Source organism: Drosophila subpulchrella, unplaced genomic scaffold (genome assembly GCF_014743375.2).
Source record: "Drosophila subpulchrella strain 33 F10 #4 breed RU33 unplaced genomic scaffold, RU_Dsub_v1.1 Primary Assembly Seq15, whole genome shotgun sequence".
In the NCBI taxonomy this organism is placed as follows: domain Eukaryota; kingdom Metazoa; phylum Arthropoda; class Insecta; order Diptera; family Drosophilidae; genus Drosophila; species Drosophila subpulchrella.
Genome location: NW_023665489.1, coordinates 1582753 through 1603234, shown reverse-complemented (window position 1 = coordinate 1603234; position 20482 = coordinate 1582753).

The window sequence follows — 20482 nt, the reverse complement described above, 5'->3', positions numbered from 1 at the left end:
CTTTTCAGAACTAAAAATGCAACTGACGAGAAATGCAAGAGACAAGAAAAACCGCGTGCTTCCTTGCATATTCCCTTTTGTCTTTATTATTTGTTTGTCAAGAGAACAGAACCGAAAAAAGACGATTGTAAAAAAATGGGCATCGGCAACCTTCGGGTTTGAGTTTGGTTTTTTTACATTCCCTCTAAAATACACCTGGATGCACTATATTGAAATACACCCAGATGGCACCCAAAAGACTGCCCCCAGCACGCACATTTGCTTTGGAAAATTTGCATACGTGCTGTTTTGCGTAGAAAAGATACGACCCAGAACTATTTTTTTCGGAATACGTTCCCGAAACGGGTGTTTGGGCATGCTTCTGGATGCATTATTCTGAAACACATCTAGAAGGCACCGCAATAGAATGCACCCAGCACACACATTTGCCTTGGAAAATTTGCATGCGTGCTGTTTTGCGTAAAAAAGATACGACCCAGAACTATGTTTTTTTAAAACACGTTCCGCAACTTACGACTGGGTTACTACCATACTATAGCTCCATCTTCTCTGCCGAAATCATTGCTATCTACAATGCAGTCCTTTTAGCTCAGCGCTCACCAAACTCTTCAGTAATCTGTTCCGACTCTCTGTCGGCGTTAAATGCTATAGCAAATCCCTCCAATAATTCCTTCTACCCAGCCACAATAAGACAAATTCTGTTAAAAAACTATAACAAAATAACCATTAAATGGATCCCGGGTCACTGCGGCATACAAGGCAACGAAGTTGCTGATGAAACTGCCAAAAACGCCTTTGCACTGCCCCTGACATTCTACGACAACCTGAACATATCCGATATGCTAAAACAAATTAAAAAACACTATAAAGAACTACAGACTTTTTTTTTTAACCAAACAAATACATATTACAAATCAAACAATACAGATCAAAACAATATATACAGTTATGGTCGACTCCAAGCCGACCTATTCAACCCACGTCATACCTTTACAAAAATTGTACGTCTTCGGTTAGGACACACTAACTTAACCCATAGCCATCTTTTTACTCGCCCTCCCACAATACCCTCTTGCCCCCTATGCAACAACGAAATAAGAACACCTCGACACATCCTAATAGAATGTTCCTATCTCGATTCCATAAGATCGTCCCTCTTCACTTCCACAAACCCCTTACAATCCATATTTATACCCAGCGCACCACGAATAGGAAAAATTATAAAATTCCTTAGCTCTACAGTGGTCGGCATAAGTATTTTGACAAAATAAAAGTTAAGTATACTCATAACTTGAATTTACTTCTTGTAAACTATAGGCATCAATGGAAAGGTAATTTCAATGCCGTTTGAATGATACAATACATTTCTTTACCCATTCAGTACTTATTGAAAAGGACGAATTTGTGTAAATCAACTTTGAAATTTAAAAAAAAAACTTTTTTCCTCGTCTTGAAAACTTAAATTTTTTGATGCAAAAAGTTTCTTCAAACAAAAATAATAGTAACTGCAAAAAGAATTTTTCAAATATCATTTTGCTTATATTTTTTATGATTTTTTGAAAGTGACAATGTCGGAAAAAATTTGTATGAAAAAGACAAAAATATGGCTCAAATGCCTGTTTTTAAGCATTTTCAAAAATTCATAAAAAATATAAGCAAAATGATATTTGAAAAATTCTTTTTGCAGTTACTATTATTTTTGTTTGAAGAAACTTTTTGCATCAAAAAATTTAAGTTTTCAAGACGAGGAAAAAAGTTTTTTTTTTAAATTTCAAAGTTGATTTACACAAATTCGTCCTTTTCAATAAGTACTGAATGGGTAAAGAAATGTATTGTATCATTCAAACGGCATTGAAATTACCTTTCCATTGATGCCTATAGTTTACAAGAAGTAAATTCAAGTTATGAGTATACTTAACTTTTATTTTGTCAAAATACTTATGCCGACCACTGTAATAATATAATTAATGAAATTTAATAAGCTTGTTAACTTATAGATAAATTATGTTATGAAATGAATATTGAAATTTGTTATCTAGTTTTTAAGCTTAAGGCCACGTAGCTATAGCTTAATTTAAGTTCGCCTGCAAATTATACATTATAGTAGAACATTTTTATAATAATAATACTATATAAAAAGTATTTAGCAAATTAAATTATCTTTTCAGAGATATGTATGTATATAGCACGTTTCTGTAGCATTAGTTGTTTAGATACTATAAGCATTTTAAATCTGGCTTTTTTTTGATTTCCCGCTAAACTAGCGGGTTTTTCCAAAAGTCGTAGAACAAACGTTTTCTATTTCAAGCTGCTTTATACACCCATAGGGTTTCCAAAACCCTAAAACTAAGATGGGATGCATACAAACCCACAAACAAAGGGACAAACATTTTCATTTTGGGAAGAAGAAGAAAATCTTGTTTTTTGAATTACTTTTGAACGGAACATCGGATTTCAACAAATAAGGTGTCATTCGACGCGTATTCTCAGTAAAAATAAAACTAGCTAAACAGCCTGTGGCTTTTATCCCCATCGTATCCAGCAGCTCCCATTTTCTAAATTTTTACTTTTAGAATTTCACCGCTTTTTCCCCCAAACAAATCTATATTTCGAAAGTCTTGGTATGCAATCTTCTTAGTTTTTGCAATACCTTTCGATTGGTGTATCACTCGTTGCGATCGGACCATAATTGCAGATTTTCAATTCTGCGGCTATATATAGTAGTTGTCTTCGCACGCTCTCTTGCGGGCTTCGCCACTACGTATACTGCTATTTTAGTTCTCATTTTAGTTCTCATCCGAAGGAAGTGCAAGAAATGCAGCATACCTTTATGCATACTTAAGTCCTCCCTTATGAATGACAGAAATTGTGAACATTTTTTTGAGACGAGCCAAAAAGGTTGATATTTCTCTTTTCGAAATATCTATATTTCATTCGATTGTTTGGTTTCAGAAATAAAAGAAGCGAGAATGAATGAAATTAGTAGATTTTAGATGTTAGGCAAACTAAAATCAAATATTGGCGCGCAAAACGTACATTAAAACCTGAAGAAGACAAAATACGGCATACTTTTGGGCATTCTTAGTAAAGCTCATGAAAATGGTTCGACTTCAAATTAAGCCTTCAATTAAAACTAAAATTACTGAAAACGCATCGAGACGGCGATGAGCGATATTAGTAAATTAATCAAAGAATTTATTTTTTATGTAATGACTCCATTTGGGGATGGCACTCAAAAGCACTTAAAAAGCAAAGTACTCATTTGCTACAAAAAGCAGTAAAAATCAACGAAAAAGTTTCTTTTAGGAAACAAGTAAGACATACAAGCTATATAATATTTTTTACTTTGTTGAAAATAATGACTTCTAAAAGTTTTGTTAAGAAATCGATCAGCTACATCAGCATTTTTGACTTCCAGATTTTTTTCATTTCCATCAATATTTGGTAAATATACAATATACGGTAAAAGAAAACTACTTGCCCGAATTCTTTAAAATTTTGGCATAAATTAGTTTAATGTATTAGCAAAAGGACTCCATACTCGGTCTGGTCATTTTCTAAAAAAAAAAAAACGTATTTTTAGCCAAAAATCGGATCGGCTGGCCCAGTGTGCAAGGGTCGAAACGGTGAAAATTCTTGTGGCCTCCCTGCTGGCCCACAACGAAATTATTCAATTTACACTACGCTCGCGATCATAGAAATCTTATCCTTGATTATTTGGCTCCGAAAACATTCCACATGTTAGCGCTTAAATTGTATTCGGTTTTGCGTTGTTTTAAATAAACACAAATTAAGATATTGAACATGTTTTTAGCGCTTGCCTGCATACTTTCCAACGAATAAGTCGTGTGTATTTATACCCGTTACTCGTAGAGTAAAAGGGTATACTAGATTCGTCGGAAAGTATGTAACAGGCAGAAGGAAGCGTTTCCGACCCCATAAAGTATATATATTCTTGATCAGGATCACTAGCCGAGTCGATCTAGCCATGTCCGTCTGTCCGTCTGTCTGTCCGTCCGGATGAACGCTGAGATCTCGGAAACTATAAGAGCTGGGCTATTGAGATTTGGCGTGCAGATTCCTGAACTTCTTACGCAGCGCAAGTTTGTTTCAGTAGAGTGCCACGCCCACTCTAACGCCCAAAAGCCGCCCAAAACTGTGGCTCCTACAGTTTTTATGCTGGAATAAAAATTTTAACTGAAATGTATTGTTCTCATCCATACCTATCGATTGACCCAAAGTTTGCCACGCCCACTTTAACGCCCACAAACCGCCCACAAACTTAAAAAATCGTAAGTATGAACGCGGATATCTCGGAAAATATCAAAGATAGAGAAATGGGATTTCAGATTTAAATTACGTAGGCTTAAGCTCTTGAGCTCTTGAGCTTGAGCACTCTAACGCCCACAAGCCGCGAAAGCCTGTGGCGCCCACAATTCTGATAGTCGAGGTACTCAACTATAGCGTTCTTCCTTGTTTCAAACTCGTAACCTTCACAGTGAGTTCACATCACGAGGTCCCTTGTAATACCGTAAAGTGTGCGTGTAGACATGGACTGGCTGTTAAAGCTGTAAATCCATCGATAGTATCTATGGTGCAAAGACATAAGAAAATTATGATGCGTAACGCCATACGATTTTTATGCACACGATTTATTCGTTCTGGCTCTTAAACTGGCTCCAGGCCATGGTACAACTATACAAGGTAGTCCAGTCGGCAAAATATAGTCCGTTAACGATACTCGCAATACGTTCAGGGGAAAGGGATAGCGATATCGCTGAAAGACGTTAACGGAGTGAAAGCCGAACGATTAGGCAACCGACGGGACTACCTTGTGTAATTGTACCATAGCCACTCTCTTCATCCGCGCAGTCGCAATCGGATCCCTGCCGTTGCATGTAATTCATTGAAGGTATTACAACGACGGCATCGGTAGAACCCGATTAATGCTTACCAAACTATCTGATACCCGTTACTCAGCTAAAGAGACCAAAGGGAAATGGAGACATGCAAGCAGCAAGGCGAGATTGAAATGCGCCACCTACCGGCGGTATACAGATTTAAGCGTTATGGGCGTTAGAGTGGGCGTGGCAAATTTTTTTTTGGATCAATCGATAGGTATTGACAAGACCAATACATTTCAGTTTATCTAGCATAAAAACTGTGGGCGCCACAGGTTTGGGCGGTTTGTGGGCGTAAGAGTGGGCGTGGCATATTCGCGTTATAAACTTGCGCGGCGTACAAGGCTACAAAATCTAAATCTAAGATCCCAATTCTCTATCTTTGATACTTTTCGAGATATCCACGTTCATATTTACGAATTTTTAAAGTTTGTGGGCGGCTTGTGGGCGTTAAAGTGGGCGTGGCAAACTTTTTTTGGGTCAATCGATAGGTATTGATAAGAACAATACATTTTATTTAAAACTTTTATTCTAGCATCAAAACTGTAGGAGCCACAGCTTTGGGCGGTTTGTGGGCGTTAGAGTGGGCGTGGCACTCTGCAGAAACAAACTTGCGCTGCGTAAGAAGCTCAGGAATCTGCATGCATCTCAATAGCCTATCTCTCATAGTTTCCGAGATCTCAGCGTTCATCCGGACAGACGGACAGACGGACATGGCTAGATCGACTCGGCTAGTGATCCTGATCAAGAATATATATACTTTATGGGGTCGGAAAGGCTTCCTTCTGCCTATTACATACTTTCCGACGAATCTAGTATACCCTTTTACTCTACGAGTAACGGGTATTAAAAATGCGATCGTTCAACCACCCCCAACCTGGCTGCAGGCAAGATAAACCTACATGCAAAAACTGCTCTGAAACCACTCAAAACAACGACAACAACGAATGTAAACAGCAATCAAAATGGACAGAAAATGCCCAATATTTCTCAAAGCACAGGAACTTATAGGCGTCAGAATCACCCAAAAAGTAGACCACAAAACTGCCCGCTCCATATACTTCACACGTCACAATTCTATCCAAGAAACTTCATACTCCCAAACCCTAAAAAATCCATCACCAACAGAAAACCCCATCAGAGCTATTGAAACACAAATACATAATAAAAACGAAATCCATAAGAAACCAACCTCATAAGACAATTTTTTTAAAGAGGTGGACAAGAAGTATGCAGAGATATATAACATAGAACGAACCCCCGCAGCCTACGACATATTCGATTAAGAAATCCGCTCACTTACCAATGATGACTCTCAAGAACCTCGACATTAACAAACGACCATGCACTCAGAAGACAAACCAAAGAAAAATCCATCCTATCTAAAAACCTCAAAGCAAAATAACAAAGACCAAACCTTTTCTTTCGTTATAAAACAAACACAAAAACTTCAATAAACTATGTTCTTTAAAATATTACCATGCAATATAAAGGGATATTTGAACAACTACAACCAACTACCAATACTCATCAAGATATACTCTCCACACATTATCTCACTCCAAGAAACACACATACAATACTTTCACAGCCTACCGACACCGATAAACTATATACTAACAAACATTGCATCTAACAGATTTGGAGGAGTAGCCCTGCTAGTCCACAAATTAATCCAACACACTCAAAGTACTATCAATGAAGATGTCGAAGCAATAGCAGCAGAAATAAAATCAAAAGAAAACCTTAAGATATACTCCATATATATTTCACCCAACAAATCCTTTCCACGCAATAAACTGAACAACGTAAATAGCATTAACAACGAAACTGTCATGATAACAGGAGATATCAACAGCTGGCAACAAAACTGGGGATCCACACACTCGAACTCAAGAGGAAAAACAATAGCTAAGCTAAGATAAATCACCAACACACTTTACTACACACAACAACTTCACACACATTGACCTCAACTTTTGTTCTCCCTCACTCACACCACTCACAGCCTGGAATCTAATAGATGACCTTTTCGGAAGTGACCACTTCCCAATCATCATCACCCTTTTTCCAACCGACACCACCATCAACAAAAAGACACCAATTTTTAAATTAAACGAAGCAAACTGGGACAGATTTAAGAGTTATGAGCGTTAGAGTGGGCGTGGCAAATTTTATTTGGGTCAATCGATAGGTATTGACGAGAGCAATACATTTCAGTTAAAATTTTTATTCTAGCATCAAAATTGTAGGAGCCACAGTTTTGGGCGGCTTGTGGGCGTTAGAGTGGGCGTGGCACTCTGCAGAAACAAGCTTGCGCTGCGTAAGAAGCTCAGGAATCTGCATGCCAAATCTCAATAGCAGTTTCCGAGATCTCAGCGTTCATCCGGACGGACAGACAGACGGACATGTGATCGACTAGTGATCTTGATCAAGAATATATATACTTTATGGGGTCGGAAACGCTTCCTTCTGCCTGTTACATACTTTCCGACGAATCTAGTATACCCTTTTACTCTACAAGTAACGGGTATAAAAGTATTGTGCTCTACTCTCATACTTTTAATGTCTAGCTTTCACCCTAGCTTACTCTGCGCCGTGCGCACCTGCGTCCGGCACCGGTAGAAAAACCAATGAATATACGCCATACCGCCAACAATGACAGGTGTGTCTCGGATCTCTCCGGCCTTGTTTTACGTGACGTGTTCCGCAACGAAGGGATTACAACCACAAGTGAGCATATAGTGCATGGGTCTAGATTAAGCACCAGACCAACGCTACGAACTAGAAGCTATAGCTATGTACATAGCAATCACCCAGTAGCAATTCGAGTGCTTACTTGTCGGGTAAGTACTCCTGCTTTTGTAGGGGCGAGATCTATCTAAAATCAGTCCTATTCTGTGGATCACAGCACCCGAGTATTATAGCGCAACATCCACGTAGAGCCCCGAAACTCTCTTAAGGCAGTCGACCTAAATGAGCAGCCTTGGAAAACTGTGGCACCTCGTCGCATCCGATTTGTGCCTTGTGAAGGCAGCGTCGACAAAAGCTCCTTGGAGACGCATCCGGTCTGGGGTCTCGACTACTCCCGCGACGATCCATCTTCCCTGGTCTCGAACAACTTCAATCTCATGCGGCATTCACTAAACATATAAAGCCAGTTCTTTCTCACCTCCCCACATGAGCATGGGGTCGTGGAGCTGAGACTCCTGCCCTGCAAAAATGGGCTCATCGACCCGTGTCCTGTCACCAAGAAACCGGCTCTCAGGGTAAGGACAAAGCGTTTCCTCTCGTAGAAGAACGCTGCCTCTGGAACAAATTTGCGAGTCACGGAACCTCGATCCGCACGATCCCATCTGAGTTGGCAATCATTTAGCAGACGCTCGTCTAGCAGCGTTGGTCTTCCAGTCCATTCCGAACAAATCCTGTCCGTGGAGCCAGTCGTTATCGTCCAGGGGAATGCCTTTTCTCAGCTTAAACATCATTGGTAGGCATCTTAACGGGGTGGTCCTCTGGCACGAGGTAAGGAGTTTTAGGGACTTACCGAGGCACCGAAGAGTGCACAGGGCACCATGAGTACGCTGTAGATCGTCCTCTTTGCACAGGAGCTGAGCCCCCAATCAACTCAAAGCACCCACGGGAGAAAACTCCTTCGCTCGCCGTCTAAGATGCCAGGGTATTGGGATTTGGTAATGTACGGAAATCTTGCTCCAGCTATTTTAACCCATTTTCATGTTCGATTTTTCCGTAATTCAAATAACCTTCAGAATAGGAGCCTAAAACTGCACTCAAGATAGCGCACACATCTTAAAATCACTAATTTATAAAAACTAAATTAATTTGTTACACAATAAGAATTTAATGTTTCAAATTAATGTCTTCTAAATATAACAATTTCTTAATTTAATTATGTTCCCAAATGAATCCAATTAGCACTAGCTTACTAATTAATAAGCATTTCTTGTACTTGTACCGTTAGGAAGAGTGTAAAAATAAATAAAATAAAACTGTTTTTGCATGATTTAAATGATGTCAATATATCTAAGCAGTTTTTATAGATCTAAAAAAAAACACTACAAATTTTTTTACATCTATAAAATCCGAGCTTAGAGCGTTAGTAAGGTGCCGAAGTTCCGAGAAACTGTCAATTAATTGTGTTCCACTCTATGTATTTTCCCAAACTTTTTGTAGATATGTTTTTTCAAGTAGTTTTACATGCTATCGATAAGTCTAGGCAAGCAGTTTTTAAAAAAAGTAATATACAATTTTTAAGTGTCCGACCATTTTTATACCCATGCAGAGGGTATATTGATTTCGGTCAGATGTTTGCAACGCAGTGAAGGAGACGTTTCCGACCCCATAAAGTATATATATTCTTGATCAGCATGACTAGTCTCTCAGTTTTAAGGCTATCGGGCTGAAACTTTCCCAAAAGTCTTATATCTTTTGCAGGTAGTATATAAGTCGAAACCAGCCGGAAATAAGATTTTTTAAATAGTTTTGAATTTCGAATTAAGTTTTATCGAAAGCGGACGACTATATCATATAGCTGCCATAGGAACGATCGGAAAAGTTGTGGGAAAATATTATGAAACAAATTATAGCTTCGGTGCTTTTTAACATATAACCTTCTACGCTTGGAAATAAAATTTTTTAATTAGTTCTGAATTTCGAATTTAATTTTATCAAAATTGGACGACTATATCATATTGCTGCCATAGGAACGATCGGAAAATTGGTGGAAAAATAAAATGAAACAAATTATAGCTTCGATGTTTTTTGACATATTATCTATTGGGACTATTGGGAATATCATTTTTGTATTTTTAAATTTAATAATTTTAACTGCAAGGGTATACAAACTTCGGCTTGCCGAAGTTAACTTCCTTTCTTGTTGTAAATAAAAAGTGTCAAAATCAAACCGACAAAGAATTGTGTCCCACGGCACGATGTTTTGAACAGGGCTAGAGCGGACCTGCTGGCCTATGACGGTAACGATCTGGTCTGTTGCTTGAAATTTTGAGATAAAAAGAAGCTAGTGGTATCGACAATGATGACTCTAAAAAAGAAAATGCTCTAGGACGTTCAGACCCAGAAGTTCTCCATGACAACCCGTGCACCGAGTGCAGCCTGTCTTCTGTCCTCTGAGAAGAGTCAAGGTTGTGTCGGTTGTCACAAACGATGAGTGTAACGCTTGAGAGTCCGATGAAGGTGGAGAAGTGTAATGAACAACGTTCACAGTGGCAGCTGAAAAAACTTCCGATGCAACGCACGCTCTTATGTTTCGGCTGCGCTCGTCGGCTTGAGGGGATGGTATAGGGGTGTTGCACCGAAAAATGCCTTAATGTTGTCAACCTATCTTAAAATTAGCGTGCTGCGACAACATTTGCCTCACAGATACACATAGACATGCACTGTAAGACACAACTACAACCGGAGATAACAAAGCTACGAACTTACACCTCATACTTACACACACTCATTTAGCCATGACCACTGATGTTGTCGTGGTCAATTGCCCACCCTACCTGTGCCCGTTATTTCCTGGGGAAGACCTCTTCCCACGGCCCCTTCCACATTCCTACCGGTGCCGTCCTAGCCCGAGTTTAACTACAGAATCTCTTAGAAAATCTTTATAATTTATTGCCTAACTCTAAAATGAAACATTAAACATAGAAACATTAGAATAGATGAACAAATAAATCTTAGAACATAGACAGGACGTTAAATAAAAAAAATACAAAATAACATTTAATTAAACAATATCTTAAAACTTTAATAGAGCCCTGGATTGCATTCGCATATCTCAATCTCGAAAATTTGTCGCGCAGCGACTGCAGTCAGCGCTGCCAAAAGAAACTACACGCAGAATATATAAAAGCAAATTAAATCAAAACAACAAAAGCATTTGTGGATCTGATAGAACCAAAACTACAAACATAAAAATCCCTCGCCAACGGCCGGGATGTGATACCAGGCGCGCATGCGCGACTACTAGCGAGCTCTGACGCCGCTGCTTGTGCGCCCAGGTGGCGGTAAGGGGGAAAGGGAGGGATGCTAGCGGGCGACTACGTTCTTATCTTCTTTTCATCTATTTCTCGCGTTTCTTTGCGACGGTGCGCTCTAGTTTGCCCTGCGGGGTAGTTTTTGCGAATATTTCGCCGTTCGCGTTTAGGTGTTTAAATTAAACGAAAGTTTAACTTACGTAAAGTTGTTGCCGCATCCTCCGATGAAAGCGCTTCCAAAGAGGCTGCCGCATCTGTGAATATATTAGAAACAAGGAAGAACGCTATAGTCGAGTACCTCGGCTATCAGATAACCGTTACTCAGCTAAAGGGACCAAAGGAAAATGGAGATATGCAAGCAGCAAAGTGAGATTTAAATACGCCACCTACCGGCGGTAGACAGATTTAAGCGTTGTGGGCGTTAGAGTGGGCGTGGCAAAGATTTTTTTTGATCAATCGATAGGTATTGACAAGACCAATACATTTCAGTTAAAATTTTTTATCTAGCATACAAATTGTGGGCGCCACAGGCTTGGGCGGTTTGTGGGCGTTAGAGTGGGCGTTGCATATTCGCGTAACAAACTTGCGCTGCGCTCAAGCCTACGGAATCTAAATCTGAAATCCCATTTCTCTATCTTTGCTATTTTCCGAGATATCCGCGTTCATATGTACGATTTTTTGAAGTTTGTGGGCGGTTTGTGGGCGTTCAAGTGGGCGTGGCAAACTTTTTTTTGGGTCAATCAATAGGTATTGATGAGAAGAATACATTTCATTTAAAATTTTTATTCTAGCATGAAAACTGTAGGAGCAACAGTTTTGGGCGGCTTGTGGGCGTTAGAGTGGGCGTGGCACTCTGTTGAAACAAACTTGCGCTGCGTAAGAAGCTCAGGAATCTGCACGCCTAATCTCAATAGCCTAGCTCTTATAATTTCCGAAATCTCAGCGTTCATCCGGACGGACAGACAGACGGACATGCTAGATCGACTCGGCTAGTGATCCTGATCAAGAATATATACACTTTATGGGGTCGGAAACGCCTCCTTCTGCCTGTTACATACTTTCCGACGAATCTAGTATACCCTTTTACTCTACGAGTAACGGGTATAAATATCGCCCTCCTAGCAAGCCTCGCGCATAGTCTTTGTTGTTACTTAATTTTTAATGTTTGTTTTGTTCGTCTACATGACCGACTGTTCTTTTGTGTTTCTTGAAGTTGTTGGACAGAGGTTTAAATGAAAATAATGATAATAAAAATAAAGTGAATTTATCTAATTATGTTGACATTCTTTATGTGGTCGGGAATATCGATTGGTGGGTTTCAGAGATTTAAAGTTTTGCGATCAAATCAAGAAAAACACAGTGTGCTGATCTGTTGAAAGCTGCTGTTTGAGAAAAAACCTCGATACGGCCTTGCCGCTGCCGCTGTCGGCCGATCCAAAAGACGCTTGGCTTTATACAAAAATTGCGCATGTGCAATTCTCTTTGGGGGACTGGCGCTTAGAAGCGCCGTGGTTTGTTTGCGGCGACTCTTGTCTGTGGTTGCCACAATCCAGGCCCGCCGCCGTGGTAGTGCTGCCCTCTTTGGAAATACTCGTCGCGGTTCTCCGAGATCGCTCTTCCGCGTCGCTGTCGCTTGCTGCTGCGCCACCAAGTCAAAGTTAAACCCAAACTGGGAGGAAATGCCTTACTCACCCTTTGAGGGCCACTGCTGTTGCAAGGGGCTTGAAACACTCCTCACGGGACTAGGTTTGAAATAACTAAGCTGCAAAAGGTGCCAATTAGCATTGGAGAACCACAAGCTTTTCCACTTTCACCCACTTGTAATTACACTTGGAAATTCACTTGCTATGAGCGGCTGACGCCAGCGGGCCGCCTTTTATACCCCATCAAGACGCCACAAAACCGCGATTCCACCACTCTGCCATTTAGCCACAGAGGGGCGCGTAAATCTTTTCACTACTTGTTCTCGATCAGTCTCTCCTAGCAACCCACACAGCCAGTTTTTCCGGACCTGCTAGGAGCGCAGCATGTTGCCCCGTTTCTCCCAGATGTTCTTAGGATACATGTTACTGAGCATCCGCCAAAAATTTTGCTAAGCATTCGGAGGTGCTGGTCTAAGCTAAACCTAGATACTTTACTGGCACACGCGCCCTTACAGAAGGCCGACTTCCCTACCGAAGGTAATGCCGGAGGATCTTCGCATTGGAGTCGTCATTACAATCAATGTAAACTTCGTGATTCCAATTTCGGCTGTATTTCTCAGTACCTTGCAGAATAAATCCGCTGGGTAGGTAAAATGCTCATCGTTCATTCAACAGCCGGGTCAGACTTTTCCCCCCTCGGTGCTAGGCAATTGGATTCAGCGTCGGGCTTTTGCCAGAGTCATCCGTGATTACGCCAGGCGGAAAGGACGCTTACGAAAGTGGCGGAAAGGACACTTACTGTTGCCACCCGCAAGGCAACAGGATTCAGGGTCGGGCTTTTGCCAGAGTCATCCGTGGTTACGCCAGGCGGGAAGGACACTGACAAGGACGGCACAACAACAGTAGCAAAAGCACATCATTCAAACAGGAAGGATACCCCAAGGATACCCCAAGAATGCCCTAAGGATACCCTAAGGATACCCTAAGGATACCCCAAGGATACCCGAAAGATACCCCAAGGATACCCTAAGGACTCAACGGAACGTCCCAAGGATACTCCATGGATACCGCCCAGGAACGCCCCGAAGGATACTCTCCAAGGACAACCTCCAGGGATATTGACCAAGGGTGATCAAAGTTAGGGTCTCAAAGCAAGTTAGTTAGGGAACTCAGAGGAACAACGAACCGCAGCATTCAGAGTGCCACTATGATCTGACGGAGTACAACGTTTGTGTTTTACGAAGGAAGGGGGAAGACGGCACAGCAAAGAGAGCTGTACCACAAGAGAGCGAGCGCCCCAGGGAAGGACATAACGGTGTCGAGCAAAAAGAAGGGCGCGCAACTGAGGTTTCATGTAAAGCGAGCCTTGCGACGGTCGAGGATTACAATTCAAGAAGTCGAGATGAGCACCAGGATTACAAGGTCGAAAGCGCGCAGGAGGATGGTGGCCCCACAGGGACCTCCTCGATTCCCTCCGGCCACTCGCTCCGAGCTATCTCGCGCCAACCGCCTTCCTCCGGGGCCGATACCTGCCGCGCGAACTGCGGCCGCGAGCGCGTCACTCCGGGCGCCGAACTCTGCCGCTGCAGCGGGGGTCTATGGGTGGCCGGTGGCTCGGGCCACAGGGTCCCTTCTCCAGTGCATCCGCTTCCCCCATCGGGATCGTCGTCGCCGGTGTTGATGGGCCTGTACTTGGCGTCGGCGGGACCCACACATCCTGTCGGCCTCTCTTCCGGGGATCCCGAGGGCTCACCTTGGGGCCCCCCCTTCCCATATCCTGGGCTCCTCCCTAGCTGTCTCCGTCACGGGTCCCTTCGGCCACGTCCACAACACAGTTTGCTGCCGCCACCGCACACCCTCGGCCACGAATGCCCGCGTGCTGTAGCTCACGTGGGCTGCCGGCACCTCTTTCCGCACCACCGTCGGTTCCTCCCCCTCGTAGCGGGGAGTGGGTGGCACCTCCGGCAGCCACCGCGGAGGGGACGGTGCGCAGGGCTCGTCCTCATCCTCGCCGTTCCGCCCCGGACTGGGCTCCTCGGTCGCGTATCTGAGGGTGAGGTGGACCTCCCACACGTACTCCACCGGTTCCTCCCACAACCGTTGCTCTTCCTGTTCCGCCTCCTGCAGACGGGCATGCCATCGCGCCGCCGCCTCCTCGTGGTCCGTCGTCCGCTGCTGCTCCACATCCGACGGCTCCCGGTCCCGGAACCTCTTCCGATTCTCCTCGGTGGCCCGGCAGACCGCCTCCGTGTGGCCCCTCGGGAGTTCCGCTACTCCTGCCGCGCCTCGGGCCTCGGGTGGCAAACGGTGCGTCCTGGTCACCGAAGGCGAACGGAGGTACCGGGTGAGGCTTGGAGTTACGGGCATCCGGGTATTTTCGCAATAAATAAACATTTATAAAAAAAAGCACAAAAACAATGAATTCCCGATAAAGCACGGGGCCAAGATGTTGATAAAAAGATAAGTAAATTTTAATTTATTTTATTATAGTGTTGCCTTTAACGGTCTAGAAATTGATACTGCAAGCAGAAGGGATTTTCAGACTGACTGCGTTTTATTACGGAGCATATTTTCCTCAATGGGTGATGCAATGAATTCGGAATCTTAAAACATGGCCGCTAAATGTGCCCGTTAGCCATATTCATATATTTATCGACGTAAAAAACTATCGTACCTAAAGCCTAGTACTCAGATCGGCAAAGAATTTCACTAGTCGAAAAATCATGTCCGTCAAATTAGCGTCGGCCTGTCAAATTGCTTAACAGAGGGAAAGCAAAGCAGCGATCGCGCTGACCAGCGGGGCGACGCTGAAGAGCCTCCACGTCGTCGCCGACGCGGCCGGTGTGCCGAGCAGCAAGTGTACGCTGAGGAGCTGGCACATTCTATTCCAACTGGCGTCCATGGTGAGCAAAAGAAGACGACTGAGGAGAGTTTGGCAGGTGAGCAGAAGCCGGAAACTGCAAGGACCTAAACAAGATTCTGCTAGAACTAAAGAGGAAATCCCTAAAGGCGTATCTTGCTGATCTCGAGCTTTGCAGTGCAGATCACAACCTCTGGAATGCCAATAAATACCTGAAGAGACCCACGAGGAGGATAGCACCGCACACTGGGCCAGCCGATCCGATTTTTGGCCAAAAATACGTTTTTTTTTTTTAAGAAAATGACAAGACCGAGTATGGAGTCCTTTTTATAATGCATTAAACTAATTTATGCCAAAGTTTCAAAGAATTCGGGCAAGTATTTTTTTTTACCGTATTTTTAAAGTTAAAAATTCATCAAATATTGATGGAAATGAAATAAAATCTAGAAGTCAAAGATGCTGATGTAGCTGTTCGACTTCTTCACTAAACTTTTAGAAGTCATTATTTTCAACAAGTAAAAAATATTAAATAGCTCTTATTACTTACTTGATTCCTAAAAGAAACTTTTTCGTTGATTTTTACTGCTTTTTTTAGCGAATGAGTTCTTTGCTTTTCGAGTGCTTTTAAGTGCCATCCCCGAATGAAGTCATTACATTAAAAATAAATTCTTTAATTAATTTACTAAAATCGCTCATCGCCGACTCGATGCGGTTTTGCCTTAGTTTTCAGTAATTTAAGTTTTAATTGATGGCTTAATTTGAAGTCGAACCATTTTGATGAGCTTTACTAAGAATGCCCAAAAGTATGCCGTATTTTGTTTTCTTCAGGTTTTAATGTACGTTTTGCGCGCCAATATTTGATTTTAGTTTGCCTAACATCTAAAATCTACTATTTTCATTCATTCCCGCTTCTTTTATTTCAGAAACCAAACAATCAAATGAAATATAGATATTTCGAAAAGAGAAATATCAACCTTTTTGGCTCGTCTCAAAAAAATGTTCACAATTTCTGTCATTCATAAGGGAGGACTTAAGTATGCATAAAGGTATGCTGCATTTCTTGCACTTCCTTCGGATGAGAACTAAAATGAGAACTAAAATAGCAGTATACGTAGTGGCGAAGCCCGCAAGAGAGCGTGCGAAGACAACTACTATATATAGCCGCAGAATTGAAAATCTGCAATTATGGTCCGATCGCAACGAGTGATACACCAATCGAAAGGTATTGCAAAAACTAAGAAAATTGCATACCAAGACTTTCGAAATATAGATTTGTTTGGGGGAAAAAGCGTTGAAATTCGAAAAGTAAAAATTTAGAAAATGGGAGCTGCTGGATACGATGTGGATAAAAGCACCCAGCTGTTTAGCTATTTTTATTTTTACTGTGAATACGCGTCGAATGACACCTCATTTGTTGAAATCCGATGTTCCGTTCAAAAGTAATTCAAAAAACAAGATTTTCTTCTTCTTCCCAATATGAAATGTTTGTCCCTTTGTTTGTGGGTTTGTATGCATCCCATCTTAGTTTTAGGGTTTTAGAAACCCTATGGGTGTATAAAGCAGCTTGAAATAGAAAACGTTTGTTCTACGACTTTTGGAAAAAGCCGCTAGTTTAGCGGGAAATCAAATAAAAAAGCCAGATTTAAAATGCTTATAGTATCTAAGCAACTAATGCTACAGAAACGTGCTATATATCTCTGAAAAGATAATTTAATTTGCTAAATACTCTTCATACAGTAAAATTGTCTGAATATAATAGATTTAGAGTTATGATAAAAAGTTATTTTTTAAAACCACTCCTTGACTATTTTCTCAAAATTGAGTCGAACGATTTCTTTTTAAATTTTAAATCATATAGCCCTTAAGATTCCTCAAAGTTTGATCTGTAACACTTTTTGCTCTAAAAATTACCGTTTGGAAGATAAGCGATAAAAAGTGCAACTCGCTTCAGCTCCGTATACGTAATATTTCATACTTATTCGAGTAAACAAGAAAAAAACCAATTTGATGAAAAAAATTCTTATTAGATTTTTTCAAACGGAAAATCTGTTATGGTTTTAGGGTCCTTTACTTGCAAGAAGCTAATCGAAATAGGAAACTTGATCTATTTGTTCTACCACTTTGGAAAAACCCGCTAGTTCGGCGGGAAATGTAAGAAACGACAGATTTCTCTTGGAATCTGAAACTATGCAGCCCTTGAGATTCCAAATTTGTGCTATTAAAATAGGTAATTGAAGCGATAAAACTTGTTGTGCCTAATTTAAGGTGGTGTTCAGCTAAGATAAGGGGTCGAATCTGTGTGTTTGGTTTTTCAATATCCAAGCCATATGGGGTCCTAGTCGTGGTATTGGGGTATTTAAACTCTTGAGCAAAAAAAACTTCTGATATCAAACAAAAACACCTCTTAACGAGGTAGAAAGTAGTGGCGAACGCGCCTTTAACAAAAATTTCTGATATCAACAATTGTGACGAAAAATGATTTACATTCTATAAAATAAATAAACTATATTAAATTTATGTATTCGGCACGCTACAACAGAAAATGTACATGTAGGTAAATAAATATGTACTGTTGCGGGCCGAAATCATAAATTTAATATAGTTTATTTATTTTATCGCATGTAAATCATTTTTCGTCACAATTGTTGATATCAGAAATTTTTGTTAAGCGCGCGGTCGCCAACACTTTCTACCTTGTTAAGAGGTGTTTTTGTTTGATAAAAATATAAATGTACCTTACATAAATACGTAGTCGAAGGCCTCGTAGCTAGCACTACCCCCTATGTTAGTATTAGTTTTTTAAACTTTACTATGATCTCAAATTAATAAATAAATGAATAATAAATAAATAAATAAAATGTCAAATGAACATTAAACAAATTAAAAAACAATATTTTACAAACAATTTTTTTCTAATAATTTGATTATAAGAATCTAAACAGATAACAAGAAAAAAATAGAACATTTTGTTAGGTTGATTATTAAATAAACTTTTAAGTGGGAGCCTCCGAAAGTAGCAATTTTTAACGGTTCATAAATCTCAAACGACATCATATTTTATAGTGGTGTTGGTTTTTTTAATTTGTTTTCTCTCATACTTTATCGTGTATGAAAATGGATTCAGTGGGTCTTCTAGTTATTTTTTTAAAAATAAAATACCGAAAAGTATGTAAAATTTTCCGATTTTGGTTTGGATTATCTATACCATATTAAATTCCAATAAATTTTACTTTTAGTTCGTTGAAAAGTTCAATCTTTTAAGAGATAAATGCAAAAAACTGCATCCTTCTCAATATCCCAGGAAAGAAATTACAGATTTTTGGCCAAAAAAATTAACTTTCTGGCCCACTGTGCACCGGTAAAATCATCGGCCGGAGTATGATGTCGATCAAGCCAATAGAAAGCCAACGCCTTAGCCGAGCATTTAAGAGGCAGCTTTCAGCCTTTCGACCCGGTGGACCTACAAGAAACGTCACAATTCCTGGATGTGGGCGGTCCTATGGGCTTGCCCATACCTGAAATTGTAAGCGAGGAAATAAAGGAGGAGATACTAACCCAAAAACCATCCAAGTCGCATGGGTACGACCGACTAGATGCCGCTGCCCTGAAACTCATGCCGCCAAATTGTATCGAAAATTTGAAAACCATTTTGAGCCTTATACTCGGCCATTTTCCAACCCAGTGGAAATGCGCCGAAATCAGTCACCGCAGATCAGCCAGAGGCTGAACTAGGTCATACAGGTCAATTAGCCTCTTGGAAATAATTTCCAAAATTTTGTATAAATTGTTCTTGAGGAGGTAGATGACTGCACTGGAGGAAAGACAAATCATACCCGATCAACAGATCAATTAAAATAAATATCTTTATAAATATAGAATTTATTTATTAGATTTGAAATTAAAATCTGTGATCTAAATACATTAAGCATTAATTGGATTCCATTTCAGTTTCGCTGCTGCTGTTGTGAGCATGTCGTGGATGTAACCTTTTCAATTGAGAACATGCCACGGGAGAGATTCGATATCGATTGCGCAGATTAAAACAGGGCGAATGGAGTGACCGTTCACCAATGAATACACCTTCGCCTTGCCTATCGAAAAATCCCTAAAACACCGGATAGTGGATTATAGAGTGAGGCCCGATTTTCATTATTCGGTATTTAGTGTGCCGATTTCCATTATTCGATAATTTTGGTATTTTTCAATAAGTAAGGCATTCATGTCATTTACTGGGATTTGCTTGGTTAAGAATGGTCACTTTAGCATTTGAACGTTAACTTTAAGCGTTATATCTCAAATAGCTTTAACTGGCATTTATAAATGCTCGAAGCTTTACAAATTAACTTATAAATGAGTATAAAATATAGAACGAATTCAAATTATTTTGTTGCCTAACAAAACTTGTAAATGATTTAAGTTTTATAGTCTCCGGCTATCATTTCATCATAAATTCTATAATATAGTGTTGCTTTTATTTATACGTTGCAGCGATATTTTTTGGTTGCAACGGAAAAAATTAAAGCTCTAAAATATTACTTTTTTGGTTTTATTTGTTTCCAGAACTAAATTAAGCGAAAGGTGCTGAATTAATCAAGCAGAAAGGGGTTTTTAATTTTTTTTACTGGATCTCATTTTTACTGCAACTGATGATAGAGCTGTTTACAAAATTATATCCATGAAACGAGCCCAAGCGATGAATGGCAAATTCTGTTAGTGCTGGGCCCCTGGATCGCGAAAATGCCACTAACATTTTGTTAAAGGGAATGTAAAGGAATGTCAAAAAATTAAGAAATTGTATTTATTTAGTAGATCGTATAATACATCTTCGTCACAAAAGTTGATATCAGAACTTTTGTTTCGAGTGCATTAATGTCAAAATTTTTTTTGGGTCAATCGATACATTTCAGTTAAAATTTTTATTCTAGCATCAAAACTGTAGGAGCTACAGTTTTTATCGGTTTATGGGCGTTAAAGTGGGCGTGGCACCCTGCTGAAACAAACATGCGCTGCACAAGAAGCTCAGGAATCTGCATCCCAATAGCCTAGCTCTAATACTTTCGGAGATCTCAGCAA